We start from the raw sequence: 27838 nt of genomic DNA, 5'->3' as shown, positions 1-27838 counted from the left end.
TCCCACATGTAACCTTATCTGATCGTGAAAAACTTCGATTGCTCAAGATTGTAGAAAATGATACACCATTACCTATACGTTTTAGAAGTTGGGAGCTGCATGAATATCCTGTGTTACCACCTACAAACAAGCATAGCTGGGCTGTTAAAACATCACGTTTTACTGAGAAGCCCTTGTACATTATTTTTGGATTTCAAACTAATCGTAAATTCAATCACGAAAAAGATAGCTCACTGTTTGATCACTGCAAATTAAGACACGTTAGACTATATCTCAATGGAATTACGTATCCCTACGAAAACATCGACATTAACTTTGAGAAAAATAAGTTTGGGATGCTCTATGACATGTTTTGTAAATTTCAATCATCGTATTATCAGAAAGAAGATCGTCCGCTATTTACACCTCAAGAATTTAAAAATAAAGCACCGATTGTAGTTATAGACTGCTCTTATCATGAAGAATCTATAAAAGAATCTCCAGTTGATATTCGTTTAGAATTTGAAACATCTGAAAACATTCCTGCTAACACAGCAGCCTATTGTCTTATTATTCATATGAGTGATATTACTTACCATCCGCTAACGAATATTGTTACGAGACTATAAATAAGAATAGATCTTTTTCATTTTCATTAGTGTGTGTTTCGACATCGTACGCTATGGAACAAAACTGTAAATGTGCATGCTGTTTGCATGCTCATACGCAACATCTTATTTATGTTTCACGGGTGAGTGAGGCTATTAAGATGTTCTATAAACGTAGATCGTCGATGCCGAAACATCTTATTCAATACTTACCACCAGGATTTTTATATACGTACGCTGCCTCTTACGTACATAATTTTTGGGACATCCTTCCTCTACACAGTAAGATGTCAATCGAAGTAGCTTTATGCAGAACTTGTGAACGACATTACAAGCATCGAGGAGAAAATGGTGATGATGATTGGGATGGACCAAATCCGAGGATTGAACACTGTACACAGTGTATGAATGAACTTTCTCTAGTACTTCATGATGATGATGATGATGATTCCGAAAAGGAATAACAGCAAGGTAAGAAGTATATGATCTTCTCTGTAAAGCATAACATACTTAGTATAATATATTTCTAAATGCTTTGTTTAATTTGAATGTTGCAGGAGGCATTTCAGAAGCATACGTTGTTAAGAAGCACACCAACCTTGTCAGCAGCAAAAAACGAACACTGTTGAAGTACATTTGTAAATAAATATTTGATCGCATTCAAAAATGTTGTACTTATTGCATTGCTTTACTCCGACTTACTCTTAAGAAAAACGATCAGGTCTAAACATGCACAATGACGTCATCACAACAGCACGTGCTTACTCTAGCTTTCCCCGATGCATGTTTAAACTTGTTCGAATTTACCGCTACCACATCCCTTTACATCGACTTACTCTTAAGAAAACGGACAAGTTTAAACATGCACAATGACGTCATCACAACAGCACGTGCTTACTCTAGCTTGCCCGATGCGTGATTAAACTTGTTCGAATTAACCGCCATCACATAGAGTGCAGCAGCGAGGTAAGCGATGTAAGATGGCGGTAGCTAAAGATGGCAGCACGGTGCTCTGTTGATTAAAGATGGCTGCTTGTCAAAAAGATTTTTTCAAATTATCCGCCACCACATAGAGTGCAGCACTGAGGTTTGCGATGCAAGATGGCAGGTGACAGCTCGTCAAAGGTAAGTAGCTAAAGAGGGCAGCACTAAGGTTAGCAATGCAAGATGGTGGATGACAGCTGTGACGTAAAATATTACTCGCAAGATAGCACCACGATGCTCTTTTCATTAAAGATGGCAGCTTGTTAAATAGAATTTTTCAAATTAACCGCCTCAAAGGTAAGTAGCTAAAGAGGGCAGCACTGTTCTCTCTGGATTAAAGATGGCTGCTTGTCGAAAAGAATTTTTCAAATTAACCGCCTCAAAGGTAAGTAGCTAAAGAGGGCAGCACTGTTCCCTCTGGATTAAAGATGGCTGCTTGTCTAAAAGAATTTTTTCAAATTATCCGCCACCACAAAGAGGGCAGCACGGTGCTCTCTTGATTAAAGATGGTGGATGACAGCTGAAGAGCGAGTAGAATTTGTTTCCAAACAAGAGCACGTGGAATTTACCACCACCACATAGAGTGCAGCACTGTTCTCTCTAGATTAAAGATGGTGGATGACAGAAAAGCGCATAGGTTTGTAAAGCACGTAGAATTTGCCGCCACCACATAGAGTGCAGCACTGTTCTCTCTGGATTAAAGATGGCGGATGACAGCTGTCAGAAAAGCACATGGGTTTGTAAAGCACGTGGAATTTGCCGCCACCACATAGAGTGCAGCACTGTTCTCTCTGGATTAAAGATGGCGGATGACAGCTGACGAAATTGCCCCGCATGAGGGCAGCACGGTGCTCTATTGATTAAAGATGGCCGATGACAGCTGTCAAAAAAGCACGTGGCTTTGTTTCCCAACAAGAGCACATAGAATTTTTCAAATTGCCGCCACCACATTTCAAAGGTATCTAGCTAAAGAGTGCAGCACTGTGCTCTGTTGATTAAAGATGGCAGATGACAGCTGTCAAAAAAAGCACATGAGTTTGTTTCCAAACAAGAGCACGTGGAATTTTTCAATTTGCCGCCACCACATAGAGGGCAGCACGGCGCTCTCTTGATTAAAGATGGCTGCTGTCACGTGGAATTGCCTGCCACCACAGGTATCTAGCTAAAGAGGGCAGCACGGTGCACAAAGATGGCTGCTGTCAAAAAAGCATTTTTCAAATTATCCGCCACCACATTTCAAAGGTAAGTAGCTAAAGAGGGCAGCACTGTGCTCTCTGGATTAAAGATGGCGGATGACAGCTGTCAAAAAACACGTGGCTTTGTTTATCTCGCGCTAGTGAGGTTAAGTTGGTAGCACTAAGGTTTAGACCCGTCAAGATGGTAGCACTGCCGATGACAGGTGACGAATTTTGCAGCTACTGCGATATAGAGGGCAGCACAGTGCTTTGTGGTTTAAAGATGGCGGATGATAGCTGTCAAAAAAGCACGTGGCTGTCAAAAAGCACGTGGCTTTGTTTACCTCGCGCTAGTGAGGTTAAGTTGGTACCACTAAGGTTTAGGTCCGTCAAGATGGCAGTACTGAGGTTAGCGATGCGTTGTTGTCTGTCAAAAAGCACGTGGCTTTGTTTACAAATCTGTCAAAAAGCACGTGGCTGTCAAAAAACACGTGGCTTTGTTTACCTCATGCTAGTTAGGTTAAGTTGGCACTACTGAGGTTTAGGCCCGTCAAGATGGCAGTACTGAGGTTAGCGATTCGTTGTTGTCGATGACAGCTGTCAAAAAGCACGTGGCTTTGTTTACAAATCTGTCAAAAAGCACGTGGCTGTCAAAAAACACGTGGCTTTGTTTATCTCGAGCTAGTTAGGTTAAGTTGGCACTACTGAGGTTTAGGCCCGTCAAGATGGCAGTACTGAGGTTAGCGATGCGTTGTTGTCGATGACAGCTGTCAAAAAGCACGTGGCTTTGTTTACAAATTCAAATTTCCCGCGGGAGGTGGAGGAGGCATCTGGGAGGCCTCTGGCTGAGGTGGAGGTGGAGGTGGCATCTGGGAGGCCTCTGGCTGAGGTGGAGGTGGAGGTGGCCTCTGGGAGCCTGAGGTGGAGGTGGCCGCCGAACCCGCCTGTTATACTACTTTTCGGAATACTCAGGTTATTGAATGCAGCAGTTTCGAGAGACCCTGTTACCATAATGTCCTTTATTAATAGCAAAACAGCAATCAGCTTCAAGGTTCCAGAACTAACTGAATTCAAGAGACATTTTGTAAATTTAAAACACATAGCAGCCACCTTGGAGGGAGTAAATGAAGTGAATACCTAGCAATATGCAGAAATATAACAAAGGAAAGTTACATTTTTCTAAAAACTTTTTACTTTAAGACAAGCGGAGTATTTTAGTGAAAAAAAGCGCTGGAAACATTTTTTACAACATGTGCTCAAATGAACAGAAATAGTTTTTGAAAATAGGTTAACTATAAGTAGATCCATTTCCCTCTCATTTCCCTGCCCTATCCACATTGTTTCTAATTTACTTCATTTTAAATGTACGTTGTATTTAAGAAAACAAGGTACCTGTTTAGGATGTTCTTAAAAAAGATAAATACTTAGTGAATTCACCTAAGCAATGTAAAAGAGCTGAAGATGTTCTAAAAAGAAAGGAAACATGTACTGTGTATGATTAACGGATTTGCTAAAATGCAAATACAATTATCAAAAAAGTGAAAGATTTTATTGTCATTTAGTCTTTGTAAATAGAATTCGATATGGAGCTGATTTCTTGTCGATCTAATGCTCACAATTATATGTTTTTAACCGCATGGGACTCGTGTATTCTGTCAGTTGTTTTCTCAATATGCCGCTCTTCTTCTTGGTTGTTGGAGCGCTATAGCGAGTAGGGCTGAGTTCCTCCTTTAAGTGCTCTCAGCACGGTCTGGTTGCGTCTTAATCACTCCGTATTTTTGTCGAAGGTGGTGGTTGGACGTCTTCTGAAGGTAGCAGGCTGTGTGGGTTGGTTTGCGGTATACTGTGTGTCGGCAGTCTTCATTACCAGAACATCGATGTACACCGGACTCACTAATGCTTCAACCATTGACTGAAAAACGGCCAATCAGCGACCAACCCGCCCCCATGGCGGCCAATAGGCGAATAGCGAACCGTATCCTGCACTATATTATGAGGTGGAATCACAACAGCACTTCATTCCACTGAATGCCTCGGTGCTATCAAAATCAGTGGAAATCCTTGAGAATGCCGAACGCAGACTTCGGTGAAATGTTGGGACATTCCCTCACTCCTGGACCATGGCCTACAAGCCCAGAATATGCTAACGCCGCCCGTGGATGCCTCAATTGCTACATACATTGTTATCTTGTGCACTGAGAGAAGTCGTCAATCCACTCAGAGTCCCTCGTGTGGCTGAAATACCTCTGGGTGGTCTCATCCTCACAATTCCATCTGACGACGGGGACATATAACTGGCATGCCCATCCATATAAATGGTCTTGCCATTCGCAAATTTGATAAAAACATAGTAAGAGGTTTTGCCGAGATATGACTGGCTGCATGACTTGATGACAGTAATGAGTGGAATCAATGAGAACTGAGTCCAAATATTTTGGTAAATCATGCAGGACACGTAGCATATTTTTCTTTCAATGGCCATCAATCTAGGTTTCTAATAAATGATTCAGGTTTAATTTTTAAATTCATGTTTGTATTATTGAAAATAATAAAAGGAAGTACCTGTCTGTCTGTGCGCGATGCCTAGCCAAATCTGGGGCAAACAGGAATTTTACATTTTAACAGGTAGGTGGAAGGGGTCCAAGTGCTCCTCGAAGCTGTGTTTTTAATTTTCACTTTCGTTGGTGAGTTAAAAACGAAAAACCATCGGAGAAAGTGTGCTCAGATATGAAAATCCAACGTGGTGTCACCAGTATTAAATGTATAGATTCAGTTTCACTAGGCAACATACAAAGCATAAGTAATACAAGGCAATGTCCATGGTGTAGGAAGCCACAGACACACTTAGTGTCCAACGTCAGTCATGCAGAGATCTTAACCTTCTCAGATAAACAAACTGTTAAATGAATCATTATACAGGTAAAGACATGTTTTCATTAATAATTTATATATTTATTGAGAAACTAAACAACTTTCCAGTCATTCTGGATTGTCAAAAGCACGGAGTTTAAAACATAATAACACAATCTACAATTAAATATCTGGAAATGCAAAGAACAACACGTTGGTTACTCTGTGCCTCGTGGTGCTCCATTCTGACTCACGGATCGATTATATAACCTTTCTTGCTGTTATGTTTAATTGTTCCAATAATTTATTTCTTATTTACGTTATTTTTACTAAATTTATTTATTAATTAACTTATTTCTTAATTACCCAATATTAATTTAATTCACTACAACACGAGGATTTCACTATATCACCAATGAAACAAGAACCATATTATCAACTAACCCCATTCAGTTGTTGTTTATGAGTCATCAGTCCATTGACTAGTTCAATACAGCTCTTCATGCCACCCTATACTGTGCTAAGCTTTTCATTTCTGTGTACCTAATGCACCGTACATCGGCCCCAATCTGCTTGTCATACCTTGGTCTACCCCTATAATTCTAACCATGTACAGTTCCGTCAAAACTCAACAATTTCTGGGTGTCTTAGGATGTGTACTGTCCACTGTTGCCTCATGGTGAGAGCCTCACCAGTATTCATCTTTGTGAAGGTGTCATAAGACGGTGTTAGGTGTATTCAGTGGTGTTTTAACCTGTGCATGTGCAGTGGTACTTTAACTGGAAGAAGGTATCATGATTTGTAAGTAACTTGTACAATGCATAACTTACGTAAATACGTGAAGGCTAAAGCCCGTATCACCCAGCCCACGTGCAGGAGTGCCACTCCACTCTGTGAAGGCAAGTGACAGCCACGCTCTCACGTGGCAACTCCTGAAACTATGCAGAACAGCACTGCCAACATCTTGACCTGCAATGATCGGACGCGTTGTAAGCCAGACGTTACAGATACGACGGTATCGCTAACGGTGGATAACCTCATTAAGAACAGTTCACTCGTTGATGAACTTGTAGACAGAGTAGCCCATAAGGTCATACAAAAACTTATAGAAAGTATTGATTTTAATGCTGATGTAATAAGAGAATTAAAATGTGAACTCACTCAATGAGACGAGGCAATAACTGATCTTCAGTGGCTGTTAGACGATACGACAGATGAGTTGGAATGTTAACGAGGTCAGAACAGTTAATGTTTATTTGGAGTACATACAACTGCAGGACAAGTTCATTCAGGAACAATGTTCCATTTGATCCAGCGACGATCGACCGTTCGTACATCTGGTACCAGAATCAGGCCCATCATTGTGAAATTTGTTTAATACACTTACCGAAATGCAGTCTTCAAATGGAAAAGGCTGTCGAAGAATAGTGCTATAACTATATGGAAGGACCTAACTAAGACCCGTAGTGACGTAAGCCATTTCGGACTAAATTCAGTGTGGACTATGGATGCAGTTATAATGGTGCGTGCTGGTGATGTAAAACATCAAGTGAAGACACAACGGGACTTCAGCCCCACTGAAATGATAATTCGTATTCCTGTGCATCACCCAATTACTGGAATTACTTTGGAGAAGTAAAGACAATTATGGTGAGGCTAACAATTCAAAAGATTCACTTTCGCAATCATTCTATTCAATGTAGTATTTTAGTTATTTTTTAATATTTAGAAATATCTGCTAACGCGATTAATTTTAGAGAAATTTTCTACTCATTTATTTATCTCACTTCATCATATTTCTGAACCCTTAATTATTTTTATATTGATATAGGCTACTAAAATCATCATACTTCTTTGAACGATCTGCTATTGAACCCTTTGTACTACATTGTACTCATGAAAAGTTACTTACTATATGGTGTTAGTGCGAGAAACACAAGAAATCTTAAGGTAATTCATATCAATTCTCAGTCTCTTGTTGACTCCTCCCATATATCTCAGTTCCGGCACATTTTTGGCAAGAGTTTGTTTGATATTACCGCAGTCAGTGAAATCTAAAACCCTCAGTACCAGATTCTGCCATCCGTCTCGATGGGTATAATATTTTCCGTAATGACAGAATAAACAGAGCCGCTGGTGGTGTTGCAGTTTTCATTAAGAATAGCATAAAATGTAGTGTACTTATCATTATACAAGACGTAAATGGGACAGAGCTAGGAAGAAATTTATTAAAACAAAACTTTGAGAATATTACGAGCAATTCAGGATCTTGTGTAACGAGACAAAACAAGTCATTAGAAACACTAAATTCAAGTTCCGTAACTGTAAGAACACCTCAGCTTCTTGGTATTGGAGTCAGTCACTCTCTAGATAGCCAGATGTCTGTTACTTCATCTGAATTAAGTGAATATTATATGGCATTAGTCTCTAACTTCACCTCTATGAAAGTATCAGACACTGCCAAACATAGATCCCTAACTCCAACTAACAGAGAAACTCTACTTCATGCATGCACACCCTTCACACGTAGAAAAAGCAGTCAGATCAATTCGAACTGAAGCTAAAGGTCCAAATAATAACTCAATATCCACGATTTCTACCTGCACTGACATATTTCTTCCTGCCCTAATGCATTTATATAACTTCTCTCTACAGAATGTAAGTGTGCCAATGTACGCCCTGTGCCCAAAAGGAAAATACCAGCAGTCTGTAGTGATTTTAGGCCTATCAACATCCTCTGTTCACTTAGTAAGTCAGTAGAAAAATTCTTCATGAGGAGGGTATATGAATATATGTCTAAATACCACATTCTAAATCCCTACCAATCTGGCTTCAAGAAGGGCCATAGTACTACTACGGCTCTGCTGAGAGTTACAGATGATATAGGTGTGGCCACCAATAAGAGGCAGCTTACTACCTTTTGTCTTTTGATTTCTCTAAGGCATTTGACTCTGTTAATCATGAGTTGTTTCTTGCTAAGTTCAAGTCAATTGACTTCTCACACAGTGCCCTGTCGTGGTTTGAATAGTATCTATCAAACAGATCATTAAAAGTCACGTTTATCGACGGACGATCCTCTAGCTGGGAATCAGGTTTCTTTTGCTAGTTGCTTTACGTCGCACCGACATAGATAGGTCTTATGGCGACGATGGGACAGGGAAGGGCTAGTAGTGAGAAGGAAGCACCCGTGGCCTAAATTAAGATACAGCTCCAGCATTTGCCTGGTGTGAAAATGGGAAACCACGGAAAACCATCTTCAGGGCTGCCGACAGTGGGGTTCAAACCTACTATCTCCCGAATACTGGATACTGGCCGCACTTAAGCGACTGCAGCTATCGAGCTCGGTCTGAGAATCAGTAAACTGTGGTGTACCACAAGGATCAGTCCTCGGTCCTTTATGTTTTTCTATGTATATTAATGACATCTCTGAAGTCTTTAAAAGCAGTACCTTTCACATGTATGCTGATGACTTACAAGCTCACTTCCACTTTAGTCCCACTAACGCATGTTCATGTATAATGCATTTTAACCATGACATCTCTCGATTGATCTAATGGAGCACAGAACATAACCTCAAACTAAATGTGGCTAAGTCCCAGCTTATTTGCACATGTTACACAAAACTCCTGAAAACTGTTGATCTCAAATCCCTCCTAAGAATAAAAATTCTAGATACAGGTATGAATTACAGTGACACCATTAACAATCTAGGACTAATTTTTGATAGAACCCTAATCTGGTCTGTTCATACGTCAAAGAAAAGTTGTGTCATCCATGCATATTTTGAAATGTAGCGTGTCATGTAAACTAGCTTACATGCGAAAACTGCTTGTTCAAAATCTTATATTCCCATATTTGACTGTGGACCAGTCGTATACACTGAACGGGAACGGGAAATCTCAGTAGCCGTTGCTATGCACAACATTCTCAAACTGAAGACCCCATATACCTTTATAATGCACTCAAATGTATGGAGTCAGTACATAACAGAGATAATAGGTTTACAAAAACTGCTCTTCAAATTCCTCTTGTCGTACCACTAAATTTAACAAATCCTTTGTGTGCACTGCATCCCGTCTCTTTAACATCATTAATCTTCACCGTTTTGCAAATAACACTAACTACCCAACTAAAGCAGTCCTTAACATCTATCCTCCTGGAGGAGCAAACGAGGGACTCTTGCGTCTAACAATCAGAGATATGCTTCTCCGTTTTAGCTTCATATTCTTTAGGCTCTTGTAGGCTAAAATAGTAAATAGGGTTAATGATATACTTCCTTACTTCTTATATAATTATGTTTTAATTTTACTGGATATGGTATCTGTTTTTTTTTTTTAACTTTTATGTTTAATTTAATATGTAGTTACATTTTACTATTGGTCAAAAAAGTCCGTCGTTAAAATAACGTAGCCGGTCATAAGATGTAAAACTTCTAGAACTAAAGACAACATGAAGGAACTTTAAACACTGTTTTGCGTAATAAAGTACATGTCTTCTCTAACTTAAAGAATGTGGCTGGATTCAATCTGCTGAGTATTAAATAGCAAAATTTTATTTTACATGAAAATAAGGCGGACGCCGTGTTTCTAGGGTACTCAATGGTGTTCTCGGTTCAAAATGGGACCCCTGGCAGCGTGTACAATGTGTATAATCAAACGTTAGAGAAGACACTGACAGTTCTGCCATCATTATTTATTTTACTATCCGAGTAACGACATTCATCAACTGCCATTAAGACTTAATTTGCTAATCTAATATTACCTGCATTGCCTGCCTTCGTTTGACTGCAATCCATTAGTTTTGTTTTCGACTTATTTATTTTCTTCTTGTACTCCTTACCCAAGACTCTGTCTCTATCATTCAGCAATTTCTCCAGATCTTCTGCAGTCTGAGACAAAATATCATCGGCAAATCTCAGAATTTTGATTTCCTCTCCCTGGATTGTGATTCCCTTCCCAAATTCCTCTTTGATTTCCTTTACTGCCTGTGAAGTTAGGATTGCTTCACGAGTTCATACATTTCTTCTGAAGCCAAACTGATCTTCTCCAAACTCATGTTTCAAATTGACTTTCTATTTTTGTGTAAATAATACTTGTTAATATTTTGCAAGTGTAAGAGTTTAAACTAATGGTGCAGTAGTTTTCAGACTTAAGAGCACCGGGAAATAGCTATAATAACATTCTATCAAAAATCTGATGACACTTCTCTTGTACCATACATCATACACACTACAGTAAATAGAATAACCTCGCCATGCTGGTTTCACCTACGGCAGTCAGGAACTCAGAGGGAATGCCATCAATTCCAGGTGCCTTGTTCGTATTTAGATCACTGAAAGCTCTGCCAAATTCTGACTTCTAAACTGGGTCTCCCACTTCTTCAGCATCGACAGGATCTTCTTCTTCTTCTTCCAGAACCATATCATGTATGTCTATACCTTGATACAACTATTGGATATGTTCCTCCTATCTTTCTGCCTTGTCTCCTTTCTCTAGAAGTGGTTTTCCTTCAGAACTCTTAATATTCATACACCTAGTTTCACTTCATCCAATGGTTTCCTTGATTTTCCAGTATGCAGTATCCACCTTTCCTATAACCATATACCGATTACTGTCCTTGCACTTCTCTTTCAGTCATTCTCCCATAGATGACCTTCACATTCTACTTCATTCTTTAATCACCTGCATTCTTTTCTGTCATCCCCATTTTGCATTCTTGTAATTTTTCCGTTCATCAATCACGTCAAATATCTCCTGAGTACTTTCTTTGATTTCTTCAACTTCTGATGGCATTTCATGACCAGCAAGTTATGGTCAGAGTCTACGTATGCTCATGGGAAGACTTTACAATCCAACACCTGGTCTCTGAATATCTGCCTAATTTGAAACCAACTAGTGTCTCCAGGTCTTGTACACGTATGCAGGCGCTGTTTGTGGTCTTTGAACCAAGTGTTAGCAATGACTAACTTATAATAGGTGCAGAATTCAACCAGCCAACTCCCTATTTCATTCCTATGTCCCAATCAATATTCTCCTACTGCATTGCCTTCTCTTCCTTGGCCTACCACTGCATTCCAGTATCGCGTCACAAACACATTCTCGTCACCTTTTACAAACTGTATCAAATATTCTAACTCTTCATATAGTCTTTCGATTTCTTCATCAGCTGGTAAGCTAGTAGGCATATAGACCTGCACTATTGTGGTGGGCATTGGTTTAATAATAATAATAATAATCATGCTATTTGTTTTTCGTCCCGCTAACTACTTTTTAGGTCTTCGGAGACGCCGAGGTACCGGAATTTAGTCCTGCAGGATTTCTTTTACGTGCCAGTAAATCTACCGACACAAGGCTGACGTATTTGAGCACCTTCAAATACCACCGGACTGAGCCAGGATCGAACCTGCCAAGTTGGGGTCAGAAGGCCAGCGCCTCAACCGTCTGAGCCACTCAGCTCGGCGGGCATTGGTTTGGTGTCTGTCTATCTTGACAAAAGTAATCCTTTTACTATGCTGGTGGCAGTAGCTTATCCACTGCCCTATTTCCTTATTCATTATTAAACCTACTCCTGGATTTCCTCTGTTTAATTTTGTATTCATAATTCTGTAGTCAACTGACCAAAAACAGTGCTCTTCCTGCCAACATTCTTCACTTGTACCAAACACATCTCACCTCATTTATTTATTATTTGCCTTATTTCAAGTGGTGAAGTTTACAATACTTTTCTGAAAATGTATTATCTCATAATTTAGCAGAATTACATTATGCTAACAAACACACACAAACACACTCTCTCTCACTCCCATTTATAAAGAAATTAAAATATTATTTGACAACTTAAGACAGAGATCTATGTTCCAACTATTCTAGTTTTGAACTCTAAAGTTAAGGTTATGACTTAGAATAGAGCTACAGTGTGTTTTAGGTATTCAGACGGAACTTACCGTATTTTCCTACCCCTTTGTGGTAATGCTCAGGACAAATTTCAATGTGACTATAGGATCAAGCATTATGCAGTTATCATTATTCCTAACAGTGAAGTTCGTTTCCGGATAAATAATGTAACAGAATGGACAAAGACATCTCTGCAAAATAACATTATATACAAATCCCATGCAGCAGATGACAACACTTAGGAAACTCATGAATCATCGAGGGATGAGAGAATACAAACAGCCATGGAGCATTCAGAAGAAATTATTTATTTAATTGAAACTATCATGAGTCATGTGGAAGATGATGATAATCCATACTGATCTTTTTTTCAGAGCAAGATTGCAAACACATCCAACTTGGAATTCACGAGGAAAATATTAAGTCTCCTGTGGCATCATTGAGACGTGTTCGATTCCAAACAGGAAAATGTCTGAACTTTGCCTACACAATGATAGATGACGACTGCTCATTGTACCAAAAGATGCCATATCCGAGACCTCAATGACATTATCTACAAAATCAAAAGATAACTCAGGAGATTGAATTAAATGAAGTAGTCTCTAAAATTTCCCTTTGCTGGCAGGATGTAGTGTTCATGGTGCACTATGTCTTCTGGTATGTGCTAGAATAAATTTGTTACTTTCTTTGACCTGTCCCAGTCTCATCCGTGGCTTTGACAATATGAAAGTGACCGAGGTATGAGCGATTCTAGTAACACCGTTCCTTATGCAGCCAGTCCCTGTTACGAATGGTGTGAAAATATCACTCATAGGGTCGGTTGGTGCATGCATTTCAGTGGGCTTAGCAGACTGATATGTAATAGCAACTTCCGACTCGGTGAGGAAAGCAACGGGAAACTACCCCACTCCTCATTTCCATAGTATGCCCCTTTAGTGACACCTAGGCTATCTATGACAGTTGTTGGTCGAGCTGTTGAGGATCAAACCAGCCTTTGGGCTGAATACCCAACATACAACATACATCTCTAAAATTCCACACCATATATGACGCCTTTGGTAGTGGTCAATAAGCCAAATGCTTAATTGAGGATCAGCTTAGTTGCACATAAAATTAATTAAAAATTGATAGAGAACACGATTAAATCCTATAAAGATTAAAACCATTTAAAACATTCCAAAATCTACTCATGTAAAACTTGTGAGATTGTTCCTCCGAACGTCAGTTTGTCACCACATTGCAAGTTTTGTCAATAAGGAACAAGCATTGGAGCGTTGGAGCTTTTACCAAAACTAAGCTGAGGTTGGTTAATATCAGACTTGAGTACCCAGATTTCCTTTGAAGTTTCATAATTGAATATGATGCCTCGCCTGCCAGTTTAGCTTCCAAATACAATCCTAACAGCTTGACAGGTCATTGTCATCAATAATTTGATGCATACTTAGAGCTAAATATCGTTGCTTGAGTCTTGTTGGAATTTAGTAAGAACTTGTTTGTTACAAATAATTCCGCTGCTGAATATAGGGTAACATTGTTGTCTGTCCGACTTCTACAGTATTAGCATTTCTTATGAACATTGTATCGTCTGCACATAAGACTGACCTGGCTGTAAATTTCACATTGTAACCTAGATTATTTATTAACACCAAAAACAAAAATAGACATAATACTGAGCCCTGAGAAACACCATAATTAATGTATAGATTAGATGACTTCACCCCTTCAGCTTCTACTCCTTGTTTATTACAACCTGAGTATAACCTCAGAATACCACAACGATTATCTTAAACTCCGTAGTAATGTAATTTTGCAATCAAATTTGAAATACCTTCAGCCATCAGAGTGTTAGACAGCACTAGCTACAAATAATAAAACACACAGTGTTTGGGAACGGTTATGTAAACCAGAAAGGATTACGCAGCGTAAACAAGCAAGTTACTTGTGACTCAAGTACACTGGTCATAAGCATAGAATCCCAGTGGTATGGAAGTGCATATGATTTGAGGATTTGGGAACAGAGTTCAGTAATACGTCAGACCACTGCAAGATTTCAGGGAAATTACTGCTTACTTGAGGACAGTGGGTGTGAAATCACTCCGTGGTTATTTACCCCATTTAAAAGTCCCCAGGACAGAAAGGAAGAATTATTCAACATAAAGCACTCAAAGGAAATTTTGAACTCAAACACAGGTTAAATATTTTGGGTAACAAAGGGCAAATAAATTTATAGAAGGATCCAAATATAACCATTTTACACATGAGTAAATACTTATGAGATGGACAAGAGCTTAAAAGAGGAAAGCTGCAAGAAATATCCAGGTGACGTCTGCAATATGGAACAGTAATCAAATAATGGAAATACTTTGTTCTCACCGCACAGAATGTCAGTGCACGTACCTTAATATAACTTATGTACCAATGCAATGAATTCATAATGACTGTAGGTTGTGTACTGCAAATTAAAACGATGTTATACTGACAGCATCTAATAAAACAAAGTGCCCTGCATCTGAAAAAATACTTTGCAACATGTAGATTTTAACAAAATATGAATGAAAACCTACAACCTGTTTTCCAGTTGGTGACCAGGTCAGGGATGGAATTCTACCTGTCGCACTCCTCTGTGGCAATGCTACGTGCCGCCATATGGCATCACATTTGAGATGGCATGGCACACCGTTCTTGAAACCGGAGTTTGCGTGATGCCATATGGCGGCACAGTAGAGTTTCAGGCGATGCACTATAGAAAATCAGCTGTGACATCTATGGATGTAAAATTGGTACTAGCAAGTCTCTCATGGTGCACTGGCACTGCTGGTGGCTTCAAGTGGCCTACGCAGTGGCCTCCACAGTATGCACTAGCCATGCGTCTTGGTTGGTGTGATATGTACCAACTGATGAGCCCAACTTAGCACATGGAGGCGAAATGCTGACAACCAGGAATGAGTTGGCTGGAAAATTTGTAATGTCCAATAACGGACCGTTATATTGGTATTATAAATTTACTCATTCGGGACAAATATTTTAGGTTCCCTATGGGAATCAACATCTATATCAACTATATGAAGAGCGAACTTCAGGGTCTAATCCAGCTATGTATTTCTATTGTGTGCCAACATATGTCACACTATTCTTCCGAAGTCACTGACTGGCCAGTTGAGATTGTCACAAGTAAAAGCGCCAGGCATTGTTTATTCCACATTTAAGTACGAATTATAACTGAGTTTTATAGCTGTGCAAAAATATAAAAAATGGAAGATATTGATAATCGTGGTAGAAACGGCAAGCGACTTGCAAAGAAGAGAATCAGTGAAGTGGATATTTGTGAATTACTGATGGATTCTGATGGAGAGGAAGATGCGAGTGTTGATGGCAGTGAATATAACGCTAGTGATGATGAGTGTAGTGACAGCATGACGGACGTGTCGAGTGATGCGGAAGACGATGGCGAACTTATTGCAATGAAGAATGGAAATGGATTGACAGTGAAAGTGGAGAGATCAGAGGTACGTGCTGATTATGTCAACCAAATGTTCTAATGATGTAATTGCTATGGGCAAAAAGAACGGAAAACACGAAGATGTGGTTAAACCAAAAATGGTAATAACGTACGATAAAAAGAAAGCAGGAATAGATGTTTTATACATACTTTCTTCTTTTTTTTTTGCTACTTGCTTTACGTCGCACCGACACAGATAAGTCTTATGGCGACGATGGGATAGGAAAAGCCTAGGAAGTGGAAGGAAGCGCGGCCTTCAATAAGATATAGCCCTGGCATTTGCCTGGTGTGAAAATGGGAAGCCATGGAAAACCATCTTCAGGGTTGCCGACAGTGGGGCTCGAACCCACTATCTCCCGATTACACACTTACTTCGTGTCACACTGAAAAAGGGTGTCAACTGTCTGCACAACCTGTCCTGACACACCTTTCCTTTGTCTGAAGTGCACTGAATGAATTCACAACAAAGAGTGACTGAAGGTTAATTGTTGTCGAAAGTCAAATACTTATGTTGCAAAGCGGGTGTCAATCGTGCCGAGACTCATATTTTCATTGTTTTGATTTATCAGAAAACTGTTCACAACAATATGTAATGTAATATAGGTTCTTGTTTAGCATTTTACAAATATTGTGTTAGTTTGAATTAGCAAAGAAATCTCCCATATTTGAAGTTTGTGTTGCACATTCCATGTCAAAAAAATTCTGTGACACCATACGGCATCACACATGACCTTGGTATGGTGAGATTAAGTTTACATCGTATGTCATTTAAATATATCCCAAGATTATATACACCTACAACGCATACAATTGCTTTGGCACCAGCGGAATACTCTTCAAATACATGCCTGGCACCAGTGGAATAGTGTCCTACAATCGGCTTAGCACTCGGCGTATTAATGATTGACACATGAAGTGAAATTTTATTGGAGAAAGTTGCTGGAATGAAAGATGACAGGGAAAACCCGGAGAAAAAACTGTCCCGCCTCCACTTTGTACAGCACAAATCTCATATGAAGTGACGAGGATATGAACCTGGGAACACAGCTGGGAAAGGCCGAAGTGGTGCCGCCAAGCCACGGGGGCTACAACCTAACAAAATACATCAACAAAAATAAAAGGGTAAAATAGAAGTAAAATTAAAATTCAGATATGTGAGTGCAAGCATGCATGTTGTACCCTATTCACAAATATCCTCCCTCACACACACACACATGCTTTTGTTCCCAATTACTTAATTTGTATTTGTTCATTATTGTATTTTTCTGTCAAGGTAAAAAAATGTAGCTTTATTTACGTACACAGCACTGGTACATAATTTGTACTGGAGCAGAAATCACAGAAGACTTTCAACACAATATGGGGGCAATATTTTGTCACATCAAAGAGTTTACCAGTGGATAGAACAGTTCAAAAGGGGTTGCACGAGCATGAAGGTTGGGGAAATATCCCGGCATCCATGTGCAGATTGAACAAGTGCATGATATGAACCTGAATAACAGACGAGTGACTGTTGATGATGTGGCACATTAGCCATGGTTCTCATGCCTGAGAGGAGGTTGAACTTTCACAAAGTCTGTTCGAGAATAACTCAATGAAGAGCAGAATCTGGACTCTCGTGCTAATGAAGGTGAAATGTTTCTGAACGAAACATGGGTTCACCACTTCGAACCCGAGAGCAAATATCCGAGCATGAAAAGAAAACATCCAGGATCCCCAGAGTCAAACAAGTGCTCACAGTGTTCTGGGACTCTCAACTGGAACATTCCCAGGAAACAGCGAGCATTACAGTGATATATTGGTAGAGAAGCTGAAAATTGCAATTCACAAAAAACACAGAGATTGATTGTTGGAACGAGTTCTTTAGTTGCATGACACATACCGCCACCCACACCGCTCAAACTTTTTTCAGATGATGAGCATCCTGTCCACAGTCCTGATCTTGCCGCGTCGGATTACCATCGGTATGCTCCACTTAAAAATGCTCAAAGGGGCCGCTGACTCAGCTCCGATCAACAGGTGAGTGGCTTACTGCACAACCAAGAGCCTTGTTTTTTCATAGGGTACCAGAAAGGAAACGGTGGACCATGTCCACCGAAAAGCAGGTGACTTTGTTGAAAAATGATGACAATAAAAAAAATTATATAAAGAGATTGCAGATACTCATTGACTTGCCCTTTAATGCCTTTCAGTGTTCAGTCTGCAACACTCTGTGAATTTATTAAAACGCTGCCACAATACTCTATTTGCAACTAGTGCTGAGGCATCATTTAGTTCTATACCTCTTATCTTTAAATCATTAGAAACTGAGTCTAACCATCCTCGTCTTGTCTCCCTCTACTCCTCTTACACTCCATAACAGAGTACAATATTATCCTAGGTGACCCATCCTCCTCCATTCACCTCACATGACCCCACCACCAAAGCTGGTTAAAGTGTACAGCTTCATCCATAGAAGTTCATTCCTAACTTAGCCTTTATCTCCTCATTCCGAGTACCCTCCGGCAATTGTTCCAACCTGTTTGTACAGCAATAATTCTCGCTAATTTCAGGTTTTGCAAGCCGTCCACTTCATGACCGTATTAAATAAAGTATCAATTAGGTGGTTTTTAAATTAATTTGTTGACTTTCAGGTCTGTTACGTCTAACCTCTGAATAAGATATCCTGAATCCATCCAGCTTTCGCTCCCGTAAAACAAAGCTGGTCTCAAACAGATCGATGTACAGTAAAGGTACTTTCATCTGAGAGCTGACTTCCTTCTTACAGAATACTGTTGATCGCAACTGCGACCTCACTGCATTAGTTTTACTGCACCTTGATTCAATCTCACTTACTATATTACCGTCCTGAAAAACATACATCTTAAATACATGAAATGATACCGTATCAACCTGTTCCGACTTTGTATCACCAATCTTACATTCAATTCTCTTGGATATTTTGCACACTATCATCAATGTAGTCCTTGGAAGGATAATTTTTATACCATACTAATTGCACCTATTTTCAAGTTCCAAGATATTAGACTACAGGCTTTTAGCATAAACTGTCATTAAGACCATGTCGTCAGCACAGGCCAGACTGCTTACTACATTTCCACCTATCTGAATCCTTTCCTGTCACTTTATACCTTTCAGCAGATGATCCATGTAACTATGGACAGCAAAGGTGAAAGAGTGAAACCTTCTCCAAACCCTGTAATACCTTGAACCATGAGCTCATTATACCAACCATTTTCACTGCAGCCCAATTGTCAAAATAAATGCCTTTGATCGATTTAAATAATCTATCCTTAATTCCATAGTCACCCAGTAAGGCAAACATCTTTCCACTTGATACCTTTCAACCATTCATCACAACCTCCCTTCAAAGATGCTAGTGAATATTTTGCCTGGTATACTAATCAATGAGATACCTCGACAGCTGTTGCAATTCTTCCTGTTCCCTTGATTAAAGGTAGGGGCAAGTACTGCTTTTGTCCAATCTGAAGGCACCTTACCACCATGCTAATCTTATTACTCTATGAAGCAATTTTATCCCTCCCTTTTCACTATATTTCATCATTTCAGGTCTAATTTCATCTATTCCTACTGCTTTATGACAATAAAGTTTATTCACCACCTTTTCCACTTCATGAGGCATAATTTCACCAACATCATTTTCCTCCTCCCCATGAGCTTGGTTGTTCACGACACCACCAAAAATATTTATTTATACGTTGAATAGATTTACAAAATAATTCCTCCACCTGTCTGGTGATTCACTGGAATCTATTATGAGTTCATGTGTATTACACAAAACACTGTTCATTTCCTTTCTCCCTCCCTTCCTGAGATTATTACTGTCCACAAAGGTTTCCCTGTTGCTTGACTTAGCCTTTCCAGGTTATTAACAAAATTTCCAAAACTTCTTTTTGGATTCAACAACTATTTGTTTCACTCTGCTTCTATCATCTACGTACAATTCCCTGTCTGCATCAGCCCTTGTTTGGAACAATTTCTGATAAGCCTTCTTTTAATGTTTACAAGCTACTCTCACTTCATCATTTCACCAGGATGTTCCTTTTTTCCCTTCTTTACATGCAGTTGTTCCTAGACATTCCCTTGCTGTTTCTATTACAGCATTCCTGTATGCCACCCATTCTCTTTCTATATCCTGAACCTATTTACTGTCCACTGTTTGGAACATCACACTAATTATATCCATATACTTCTGTCTAATTTCCTCATCCTGGTGATTTTCTACCCTTATCTGTTTGCAGGCAGATTTCACTTTCTCTCTCCCAGGCTTAGGGATACTAGGTTCACTACAGAACAGATAGTGATCATACAGTTACTACTGTTAACATAAATTTTATAAGTTATGAATTCTTGCTTCTTTTACGTATGTCAGAATCCAATGAAGTCTCACAATTTATTGGTGATGGATCTGAAGGTTGTGATGGAGCATTATGTTGTTATATCATAAGATCTTCTCTTTGCACTCTTAATATAGTGAGATGTAATGGTAACTGTCTACTAAATAAAATGCTTGTTTTTCTGTTCAGTGCTTGCAGTTGGAAAAAGTTTTGAGATTGTCCCTTCTTCTGATCTTTCTGCAGTAGTCAGTTCTTCTTTTGATCCACGACCAATGACATAGGGTCCTAGAATTATTCTGAAAACTCTAGAAAAATCTAGAAGTTCAAGCATTCATTTTTCTACTAGCACAACTTAATAATTTTTTATTCCTGTAACATTTTGTTCACATCTGCTTTCATAGTATTCAGAATAATTATAAACTTCATCATTCAAAAACATGCTTGCAGACACCAGTATACAGTTTCCTGTAAAGTGTACGACATATCCAAGTATGGAAATTCCTGCAGCCAACATTTTCAAAATTTACATATAAATTCGAGTAAATACTTTCCCGGTATCTACTTCTAAGTCAAAAATAAATCTCATTACACTGAATTCAAGTACTAGCTTATCCTCAGCAGTATTTACTACTCAGCATCAGGCTCCACATCCCACACTGTCCACTCACTGTTAAAACTTGTCAGTGTTTTCCTTCGATAAAGCTGGGAAACACTAAGTGACTAACAAAACTTCGATATAAGGGAAGTGGAAGTGAAAAACCAGAGCCCATCAATTTCTTATAAGTAGAATGTAGTAAAATAAAACTCCCATACATTCAAATCATTAGAGGGATATATTTCATGACAATTTACTTACAAAGTTAGAGGGTTCTTCTTCTGTATCCAGAGGCCATGCTGGCTCACATTTGACAAACACAGCTTCCTCCATTCCTTTGACAAACCTGCAAAATACAAGCAATAGAGGTCTTACAACAAGTCTGGTACCACTACATAAATTAAGAATCATGTTATCACTACTTATCTAAATATTGGTCATTCAAATAGTATCCCCATTGAAATGTTTAATCACATTACTGGTAGTCATTATTGACTTAAAGAGAAGTTAACCACAACAATCTTCTCATATTAACTGTAGTCAGAAAAGAAATGAAATGTGTTCCAAACCTCCCTATCTTCCTAAAAAAAAAGAAGGAATATCGAAGACAAAAGCGGACCTCAGTGAAGTACACTCACCTGCTCCGAACTATAAGAGTTTATGAAACTTGGCACCAATCATTTCAAGGTGTAGAAAGATAGACAGCAATTTACTAACAGGGGACCACATTTAGGAATGAGAAAATCAGATAAAACTGATGTGGAGTGATACCTAAAGTAACAGACAAAAGATGTCCTCCCTTGCCAGGGATCCACCAATCTGACTCTAAAAATATTCTCATGGTTCGTGGTGTGTTTTAGCGTAGTCACATCCTAGTTTGTAGGCCTTGGGCAATGGGTGAATGGTCTAGTAACTGGTTCTAAGAGTCAGAATACCAGTTACTATGGAATGGGAGTGGACATATTCTGTAGGGTACAGGCGGCCTCTGTCAAGTTAGAGGAGAGTTTCTCGCTGGGACTCTGTATAATCTGTCTACAAGCAAGGAAACAGGAAGGAGTGCAAAAACTGTTGATCAGTATACCAGGCAAGTGTTCACCGGCATTTTGGATCAGAGGGTATGAGGATGGAGGAAAAGCACAAAGATTTCAGACCACAGAGGGACTGTCACTATCAGATTTTCAATATGTGTCAGGTAATTAACAAGTGCTAGGAGAGGAAGAGAGTTATGTTCATGCTTTGTAGCACTAGAGAATGGCTGCGATGGAGTGCCGAGGGAAAAATGTTAGCCATACTGGGGGACTATGAGATTATGCACAGATTATTGAAAGCAAAGGTATTTATATTGACAACTGGCTGCGGTGTGAATTTATGGTAGAATGAGTTATAGATTCAAGGTAATTACAGGGGTTAGGCAAGGCTGTAATCTTTCACCTATGTGGTTCATAGGTTACATGGAATATCTACCGAGAGGTATAAAGTGGAAGGGAGGATTCAGTAAGGTGAAAAAGCAGTAAGCAGTTTGGCCTATGCTGACGACTTGGTCTTCATGGCAGATTGTTCCGAAATCCTGCAGTCCAATATCGAGGAACTTGAAAAGAGTTGCAATGAGCATGTTATGAAAATTAGCCTTTCCAACACTAAATTGATGTCAGTAGGTAACGAACCTAGAAGAATTTAATGTCAGGTTGGGAAAACAAAGCTGGAACATGGAGATCATTTCTAGTATTTAGCATGTGTTTTTCCCATGATGGTAGTACAGTAAGTGAGATTGAATTGAGGTGAAGAAGAAGAAATGCAGTGAGCACGAAGTTGCAATCAACAGTATTCCGTAACAATTCCGTCAGCTCCCACCAAAAATATCTTTACAATGACCTGTTTTCAGACCAACTTTGCTTTACAGGAGTGAAAGCTGGCTGGACTCTTGATATATGATTCACAAGTAAGAAATAAAATACAGGACATTAGCGGCAATGATCGCCGTTAAAACAGGTGGAACAATGGCATGAGGGCACTCAGAATGAAGAAATAGAGGCTAAATTAGGAATGAACTGGACTGATGAATCATGTCTTTCCCATAAGCCTACTTATGTAGAAGGTATAATAATATGTAACAACATAATGAAAAGTAATTACTCTGTTAAATTTACACTTTAAAACATCTTAGGAAAGTTTTATCCAGTTATTTTGTTTCATCGCGGTACCTCGTTCCTTGCCACAATAATATACATGCTAGGTAGAGCATTATTGACAATATTTATAAGAATTACTGGATTAAAAGAATAATACAGTGTTTTACACCTACAGTTTGGGCTCAGATAATACAGCATCAGCGTTAATCAGGCTTTGTATACTCTGGTTTCAGCTGTATTACTGGCAAATAGTATTGTTACTCACTTTTCCATAAGCCAGAACTACATTCTACATACATACATACATACATACATACATACATACATACATACATACATACATACATACATACATACATACATACATATATACATACATATATTATCATTATAGACTGTTATGCCTTTCAGCGTTCAGTCTGCAAGCCTCTGAGAATTTACTAAACGTCGCCACAATCCTCGATTTGCAACTAGTGTTGTGGCCTCATTTAGTTCTCTACCTCTTATCTTTAAATCGCTAGAAACCGAGTCTAACCATCGTCGTCTTGGTCTCCCTCTACTTCTCTTACCCTCCATAACAGAGTCCATTATTCTCCTAGGTAACCTATCCTCCTCCATTCGCCTCATTTGACCCCATCACCGAAGGCGGTTTATGCGTACAGCTTCATCCATAGAGTTCATTCCTAAATTAGCCTTTATCTCCTCATTCCGAGTACCCTCCTGCCATTGTTCCCACCTGTTTGTACCAGCAATCGTTCTTGCTACTTTCATGTCTGTTACTTCTAACTTATGAATAACATACCCTGAGTCCACCCACCGTTCGCTCCCGTAAAGCAAAGTTGGTCTGAAAACAGACCGATGTAAAGATAGTTTCGTCTGGGAGCTGACTTCCTTCTTACAGAATACTGTTGATCGTAACTGCGAGCTCACTGCGTTAGCTTTACTACACTTTGATTCAATTTCACTTACTATATTACCATCCTGGGAGAACACACAACCTAAGTACTTGAAATTATCCACCTGTTCTATCTTTGTATCACCAATTGACATTCAATTCCGTTGAATTTCTTACCTTCTGACATCAATTTAGTCTTCGAGAGGCTAATTTTCATACCATATTCATTGCACCTATTTTCAAGTTCCAAGATATTAGACTGCAGGCATTCGGCACAGTCTGCTATTAATACCAGGTCGTCAGCATAGGCCAAACTGCTTACTACATTTCCACCTAAGTGAATCCCTTCCTGCCATTTTATACCTTTCAGCAGATGATCCATGTAAACTACGAACAGCAAAGGTGAAAGATTACAGCCTTGTCTAACCCCTGTAAGTACCCTGAACCAAGAACTAATTCTACCATCAATTCTCACTGAAGCCCAATTGTCAACATAAATGCCTTTGAATGATTTTAATAATCTACCTTTAATTCCATAGTCCCCCAGTATGGCGAACATCTTTTCCCTCGGTACCCTGTCATATGCTTTCTCTAGATCTACGAAACATAAACACAACTGCCTATTCCTCTCGTAGCATTTTTCAATTACCTGGCGCATACTGAAAATCTGATCCTGACAGCCTCTCTGTGGTCTGAAACAACACTGGTTTTCATCCAACATCCTCTCAACGACTGATCGCACCCTCCCTTCCAAGATGCCAGTGAATACTTTGCCTGGTATACTAATCAATGAGATACCTCGATAGTTGTTGCAATCCTTCCTGTTCCCTTGCTTATAGATAGGTGCAATTACTGCTTTTGTCCAATCTGAAGGTATCTTACCAACACTCCATGCTAATTTTACTACTCTATGAAGCCATTTCATATCTGCCTTCCCACTATACTTCACTATTTCAGGTCTAATTTCATCTATTCCTGCTGCCTTATGACAATGGAGTTTATTTACCATCCTTTCCACTTCCTCAAGCATAATTTCACCAACAAAATTTTCCTCCTCCCTATGAGCTTGGCTGTTCGCAACACCACGACGATGATTTCCTTTTACAATGAGAATATGTTCCAAATATTCCCTCCACCTCTCCAGTGATTCACTGCGATCTATTATGAGTTCACCTGAATTACTCAAAACACTGTTCATTTCCTTTTTCCCTCCCTTCCTAAGATTCTTTATTACTGTCCAGAAAGGTTTCCCTGCTACTTGACGTAGTCTTCGCAAATTATTACCAAAATCTTCCCATGACTTCTTTTTGGATTCAATAACTATTTGTTTTGCTCTGTTTCTTTCATCTACGCACAAATCCCTGTCTGCCTCGGCCCTTGTTTGGAGCCATTTCTGATAAGCCTTCTTTTTACGTTTACAGGCAGCTCTCTCTTCATCATTCCACCAAGATGTTCGCCTTTTCGCATCTTTACACACAGTTGTTCCTAGGCATTCCCTTGCTGTTTCTACCGCAACATCCCCGTATGCCACCCATTCACTTTCTATATTCTGAACCTGCTTACTGTCTACTGTTCGAAACTTCTCACTAATCATATCCATGTGCTTCTGTTTAATTTCCTCGTCCTGCAGATTTTCTACCCTTATTCGTTTGCAGACAGATTTCACTTTATCTACCCTAGGCCTAGAGATACTTAGTTCACTACAGTTCAGATAGTGGTCTGTATCATCGAAAAATCCACGGAAAACTCGTACATTCCTAACAGATTTCCTGAACTCAAAGTCTGTTAAGATATAGTCTATTATGGATCTGGTACCCCTAGCCTCCCATGTGTAGCGGTGAATAGCCTTATGCTTGAAGAATGTATTCGTAACTGCTAAACCCATACTAGCACAGAAGTCCAGCAAATGCTTCCCATTCCCATTAGCTTCCATATCTTCCCCACATTTACCAATCACCCTTTCGTATCCTTCAGTTCTATTCCCAACTCTCGCATTGAAATCGCCCATTAGCACTACTGTATTCTATCCTTGCTGTTGACCCTGACCACGATGTCACTCAATGCTTCATAAAACTTGTCAACTTCATCCTCATCTGCACCCTCACATGATGAATACACGGACACAATTCTTGTCCTAATTCCTCCAACTGACAAATCTACCCACATCATTCACTCATTTACGTGCCTAACAGAAACTATGTTGCGTGCAATGGTATTCCTGATAAAGAGCCCTACCCCAGACTCTGTCCTTCCCTTTCTAACACCCGTCAAGTACACTTTATAATCTCCTATCTCTTCCTCATTAACTCCCCTTACCCGAATATCACTTACTCCTAGCACTTCCAGAAGCATCCTCTTTGCTGACTCAGCCAGTTCTACCTTCTTTTCTCCATAAGCCCCATTAATATTGATAGCTCCCCATCGAATTCCATTTCGTTCGCCAAGTTGTTTCCAAGGAGTCCCTCGCCTGTCAAATGGGCGTGGGACTCCATTACTCCCATAGGTCCGAGGCTTGCTTAAAGTGTTCTGAGCTCGGTAAATTCATGAAGCAGGATGCTGCCCTACTTGCACATAGTCCGTGTGAGGATCTCTCCTCTAACGGGTTATGGACCACCGGTGAATTGTATAGTCCTAGCCGCCTGAGCACAAGGAGGGCCATGACTCAGAATATGTCCGAGATGCCCACTCCCATTCCATAGCAACTGGTATCCCGACTCTCAGGACCACTTACTAGGCCACTCAGCCATTGCCCATGGTTCACGAACTAGGACGTGACTACAGTAACCCACAAACATGAACCATTCTATTCTATAAAAAATTAATAAATAACATCAATAACTGGCATCACAATGTGAAGGAAAATTGTCAGTTCGATTTGGAGATAGCAAAGAACTGATTTCTCTCAACCTGTGGTCCTGCCACACAAGTCCTGTTTTGAAAACTATGAGTATTTATTAAACATTATTATTTAAACTGAGGTAATGAGGCACCTAAGCTATCTCTGTTACAAACTTAAAAATAAAAGCAAAACTTAGTTCACTGTGGAATACACATGGGCCCCAAATAAAATCCACTTTGAATCAAAGAGGAGATACATTTTCTTGTGGATTAATTGTTCATGCAACACCTGACATCTGGCACCAAGAACATAATGCATATTTTTGTTAGGTTTTTAAAATAAAGAAACAAACATATTTGAATTTGTGAGAGATTTATTGAATTTAAGAACTCTATTAGGAACACAGGGGCAAGAACAGATGAAATACCAAAAACTCATCAAGTGCCACTTTAGGCTGTCATGCACTGTGCTACAACAAGGGCTCGAAGACACATTAGAGGAGTTCAATGAAGAACAGTCTGCCACTTTTTCTCTGTATAGAGAACACTCCTACAGTGAACCATGAAGTACTGATATTTAAGTTTGTTGCCCCGTGTTTTGTAGCAGCTCTGGTCACTGCCAATCGTTGAAACAACTCATCCCATTTTCGCTGAGATCCACTGGAATGAAACGCTATGGGCCGTGTGCCTGATAGTAAAGCAAATTCCTTTGATTCTCAAAGTTTGAGACCTGCTTCTGGAAGACAGTTACTACCTTGACTCCATTAGTACAAAACACTGTTTCGGGACTCAAGAAGTACATTCTTTCTATCAAGGGTCTTTCAATGTCTTCATTTTAGCACGATCTTTCGTCTGCTATTCACCAGAAGAATGTCATCACTCAGAGCAAAGCAATTTCCTCTAATATCAAGACCCACCTTATTGATGAGTTGTAGAACATACGCGATTCATACAAAATCATATTTTAAGAATCAAAATCTGTTGCCAGATCAGTTAGTATCTCCTCTCACTTTGTTGAAAATGAAATGGCGTACG

At 39.5% G+C, this 27838-nt stretch overlaps 1 long non-coding RNA gene across 1 annotated transcript in view; it reads right to left on the bottom strand.

Moving 5' to 3' along the window:
* Nucleotides 1–27838, bottom strand: part of LOC137498972 (uncharacterized) — a 93234-nt gene that overhangs the window by 46848 nt on the left and 18548 nt on the right. Inside the window, exon 2 of the long non-coding RNA XR_011017950.1 lies at nucleotides 21203–21287. This is a non-coding gene — a long non-coding RNA (uncharacterized lncRNA). The remainder of the gene's footprint in view (nucleotides 1–21202; nucleotides 21288–27838) is intronic.

The sequence above is a fragment of the Anabrus simplex genome, chromosome 3, assembly GCF_040414725.1.
Source record: "Anabrus simplex isolate iqAnaSimp1 chromosome 3, ASM4041472v1, whole genome shotgun sequence".
NCBI lineage: Eukaryota > Metazoa > Arthropoda > Insecta > Orthoptera > Tettigoniidae > Anabrus > Anabrus simplex.
This window is presented reverse-complemented; position numbering and strand designations above follow the sequence as displayed.